A 4,957-nucleotide genomic window follows, 5' to 3' on the forward strand; every position below is an offset into this window, starting at 1 on the left:
CCCCAGTAACCTCTACAAACACGAACATCAATTGTGCAGAGAACAGTAACTGCACTAAATAGGTTAAAAAATAAAGCCTGGTTATTTAATTTAACGTACATGTTAGGTGGGTCAATATCTATCACTCTATCCCCATCCTTCTTTCCCACCCCTCAGGTCTCTAAGGACAGAGTTTTAAGTCCCATCTGAGAAAACAGGGCACGCTTCATTTAGTAGCACTACAGCAGGGCTGCCGGGGAAGTCATGCTTCTGATGAGACATTAAATCAAGGTAAACACTAATCTCATGGACATCACTGCTTAAGAAGCACAGGAAGAAAAAAATAACATTTTCATGGCTCTTGTGCTTTGACCCCTCACTACAGTATGATTCCAAATGTATGTGGAACAGTAGGGATCAAGTTTTCTGCCTTCTTGTTCTTCTTTTGCTCTAAGGGACGTTTATTGTGAAGAAAGGGGTTCTGTTAAACAAAATCTTCTTCAACAAGAGCAAGTAGATATCGTCCCAAGACCCAATTTAGCATCCAAGCCAAGAGACCATCCTCTCTTCTTTGCATCCCTTTCTCCATTCCTACTTGCCCTACAACCTCCTCTTGCCTTCCACTGCCTCAGCACACATGTGCCCCCCAAACCCCATGCCTCAACTAGCATCAGCCATTTTTCCTAGTCGGTGATTTCAAATCCCACTAGAAGGTCTGCAGCTCAGGTCTGGCTGAACCCACACAACTGCACAACAATTTATTTCTATCAGGGTCAAGAAACAGCACAGAAGACAGCTGCAGTACTTTGGCCTATTCTTCCTTCTTTCCCAGCCAGCCCCCAAACCCTATCCATGCAGAGGCATGATTTTCTGTTTGAAATAATCATGATGTACCTGGTAATTGCTGGAATTCCTGAGAGTAATGGCTTAACAATAATTCTCTCTTTTTTCCATGCTTTACACTAATTCTTGTTTAATAAAATTGCTGCTCTGTGAGAGAGACTGAGCTGTCCCAAAGACCAACAAAGAAGGAAAATATTTACTGCCTTATAGAGGCTTCATCACTTTCTTTAGGTGTGAGCAAAGAAAGCAGAGACTAGCAGGTTAGATACTGTCTGGGTAAATAAATAACAAATTACTTGGGTTGTCCTCTCCAGTTTCCCTTGTTTTCTGTAAAAAAAAAAACAACACACACACACACACAAAAAGACCCAAAACCAAACCAAACCAAAACAAAACAAAAGAAGAAAAAAAAGCCCAACAAAAGACCAAAACAAACAATACCCCAAACAATACCCCAAACCAAACAGTAATTCAGTCCAATTTTTGTGTTTTATTACAGTTCTCAGGCAAGAAATCACATTCAGCAAATTCTGTACCTTATCGTGCCAAAAGTAGAGATAAAAACATTGCAATATTTAGTCCTATGCTTCATTTAGTCTTAGATCCAATAGGCTTTGCTGTCCCTGGTGTGGTTCTCCTCTCACTTTGATGCCAACAGGTGTCATGGTCAAAATATGCTGCACAGACCATGATTACTAGAACCAGCACCATTGCACTGGGAAGGAAGGATCTGTGAGTTCACAATGGGGTGAAAGGGCAGAAAGGGACTTGGGGGTACTAGTTGACAGGAAGCTCAACATGAGCCAACAGTGTGCCCAGGTGGCCAAGAAGGCCAATGGGATCTTGTCCTGTATCAAAAATAGCGTGGCCAGCAGGAGCAGGGAAGTGATCCTTCCCCTGTACTCTGCGTTGGTGAGGCCACACCTTGAGTATTGTGTTCAGTTCTGGGCCCCTCAGTTCAGAAAGGATATTGAGGTGCTGGAGCGGGTCCAGAGAAGAGCAACAAGGCTGGTGAAGGGACTGGAGCATAAGTCCTATGGGGAGATGCTGAGGGAGCTGGGGTTGTTTAGCCTGGAGAAGAGGAGGCTCAGAGGTGACCTCATCACCGTCTATAACTACCTGAAGGGAAGTTCTAGCCAGGTGGGGGTTGGTCTCTTCTCTCGGGCACTCAGCAATAGGACAAGGGGGCACGGGCTTAAGCTCCGCCAGGGGAGATTTAAGTTGGATATCAGGAGAAAATTCTTTACAGAGAGAGTAATCAGGCATTGGAATGGGCTGCCCAGAGAGGTGGTGGATTCACCATCCCTGGCGATTTTTAAACGCAGATTGGACATGGCACTGAGTGCCATGATCTAGTAAATGGACTGGATTTGGACCAAGGGTTGGACTCGATGATCTCGGAGGTCTTTTCCAACCCAATCGATTCTATGATTCTATTCTAAGAAATCAAATCCAGACCCAGTTTGTTCCTTGGGGATGGCTGCAAGACGAAGGCAGGCTACCGCACAGGGTCCCATCTCTGAACAGGTACACGTGCAGTGACAGGGCACAAGCCCTGCTCTGGCATCATATAGGACAAAGGCTCACGTGAGACTGCACAGGCCCAGTGCAGGCACAGCTGCAGCCTCTCACAAGCACCTTCCCAGTGCTGGGCACTTTCTTCTAAGGAGGCGGGAAGAAGGGCCACTTCCCCTCATTCTGCCTTCACCATGTGGAATTAACAGACTAAGCTAAAGCCAAAGCTACTGATTTCATTAGGTTTACACTAGGGATGAGTTTCTCTCTGCATACCAAGCAAGTCATTGTACATATTTAAAAGTTACTTTTGAGTAAGTCTCTTCAATTACCTTCACAACTCCCCATATCCCTAAACTCCTTGGATAAGCCATATTAACCTCTGAAGAGCCTTAGACTTGCCCTTGGAGCATGTCTATCTGGCTTTCACTCTCCACTGGCTGTTTCCCATGTCCCAAGATTCCTCTCCTTGAAACCTTGCAGATACCACAGGTTCATTCATTTCCTGAGAGCCTCTCTCTGCTGGAGCCCTTATAGCTCAGACCTTAATTCAGCCCTATTTTTCCCTTTTAACTTATCCTGCAGGGGACCTTCATCTGTACACTGCAGGAACTCTGAGCTATCTTTCCCCATCCCGGACCTCTCCAGAATCTTCATTCTTGTGTCTTTGTCCCCCAGCACCTCTTTAAGGTTGGTTTACATTCATCAGGCTCCATGCCAAAATCTTCCCCATTACTTGTGTTACTAACTTACCCTCGCTAATAAGGCTTCTGTCCTTCTGTCACCTAAGCCAGACACACAAGAGTCATCCTGGACACTCCAAGTGTAGAATGTGACTGATTTCTTTAGCAATATCCTTTATCCTTTGCATCTACCACTTTTAAATCCTTCTCAGACCCTTCTCAGACTGTTATTTTCAGTAATCTCCCACCTTCATGATGAATTTGTGATTTTTTCCATACTTCAGTCATCCCAGTTTCTTTGAAGGCCTGCTCCATGACATCCAGCTATGTCCTACCAGTGCAAGATGGTGTCTAGAAGAACCAGGATGTCAGGTAGGAGAGAGCCTGGTGTGATTCTCTGACAAGCTGGAAAAACCACAGAGAAAGTTTATTAAACCCCTGAGAAGTCCGGGGAGCTTTAAACATCTCTCTGGTGACTCCTCTGGCCTGACTGAACAGTCAGATATTTGACTCAGGAAAAGCACTGAGCAGTTACCTTGAGATCCATGCCCAGGTCCCTCAGGACAGGGGTTGGCTTAGATGTAGGTCCAGGGATACCGATATGTAGAACTCACAGGCCTCCTCATTCTTACTTGCCTCTGTCTGAGAAGGATACTATGAAATGATTTTTGCTGGATTATTTAGTGCTGAAGAAATCTTTTCTGACAGGTTTGCAAGAGCAAACTGAACATACACACCCCGACCCTACAGTTATCCATCCCTTAGAGACTCAGGTGCCTTTCAAACATTATGTGTATCGGTGCCTGACTTTGTACAGATAACAGGAGAGCGGACTGAATGTGAGCAAGAGTGTTTTCACGCAGATCTGCATAACTTGAACCTGTTCCCCCCCATGCCTGTGCAGGCATGGTCTCGAAAACAAAAGCGCAGGCCTATAAGTGTCCCCTCTCTCATCTCAGAGCAGGCACACCCACGCTCCGCTTCGCATCTCCCCTCCTAGCAGTTCCTCTCCCATTCACATTCGTAGCCATGCCCACGGACACACTCTCTGCACACAGATCCGCTCCTTTTCTCACAGGCACACCCACTCCATCACACGCGCTCTGCCTTTGTCTTGCCTTTCACAGCCACTGCCGCTCTTCATCTCAAAACTACCACACCCCACCCCACCCCCCCTCCCAGACAGATCTTCAGCTCCCAAGATGAAAGGAGCTTTTCATACCTAGGAAGAAAGGTTACTGCTCCATTTGAAAACTATTTTTTTTTTCTGATGAGCCACGGGAAGGGAGAGACTGGGGTCGCCTTACGGTGCAGACACTGTGCCCATGGTGAGGCGGTCCGGAGCGCTTTTAGCCTGCAGAATAGCAGCAGATCCTCTGGTGAAGGATCAGGATTGCCGTTCATTAGGAGAATAATAAAACAGCCTAAAAGCTTCATCACTGCACTGCAGCAAGGAGTGAGCAAAATGGGGCTTCGGAGCCCTTTTCCACTACGAGAGAAAAATCGTGCCGGCATTGCCTCCCAAGGGCTGCGGATGCGGTTGCCGTAGCAACGCTACATCTGAGTCAGAACTATTAAGGATCACCATGGCAACAAGTGTCTCACTTGCCATTTCCAGAGAGCTGACTGGGTTTGGACTGGAACCATCACACCACAGGAAAGGGGCAGGGTGGGAACGATCGCCCTACGGGTCCCGGGCGGGGGTAACTGCTCTGAGCCCCCCGGGCCACACTCGCTTCGGGGTACACCCCTCCTACAGCCCGAGCTCCCCGTCCCGCCATCACCAGGTTCGATGGAGCCACAGCGTTGGTGCAACGGCCTCTGCACTCGAATTCGAACGTGCTGGTGTTGTGCCCCACGCCAGGCCCTCAGATGAGGCAGAGGCAGGGGTCAGGGTGTTGAGCTGACCCTCCCTGCAAAGCCTCGCAGATAAGCAG

At 47.5% G+C, this 4,957-nt stretch overlaps 1 long non-coding RNA gene across 1 annotated transcript; it reads right to left on the bottom strand.

Annotated features, from left to right (window-relative positions):
* Positions 1–2,194: 2,194 nt before the first annotated feature.
* On the bottom strand, positions 2,195–4,449 carry LOC113991349. Its single transcript, XR_003541896.2, has 3 exons — positions 4,243–4,449; positions 3,556–3,674; positions 2,195–3,425 (listed from the first exon to the last, which is right to left on the bottom strand). It is a non-coding gene; the product is annotated as an uncharacterized LOC113991349 (long non-coding RNA).
* Positions 4,450–4,957: the final 508 nt, after the last annotated feature.

This window comes from Pipra filicauda, unplaced genomic scaffold (genome assembly GCF_003945595.2).
Source record: "Pipra filicauda isolate LSUMZ 115617 unplaced genomic scaffold, ASM394559v2 scaffold64_size3178608_pilon, whole genome shotgun sequence".
Classification (NCBI taxonomy): domain Eukaryota; kingdom Metazoa; phylum Chordata; class Aves; order Passeriformes; family Pipridae; genus Pipra; species Pipra filicauda.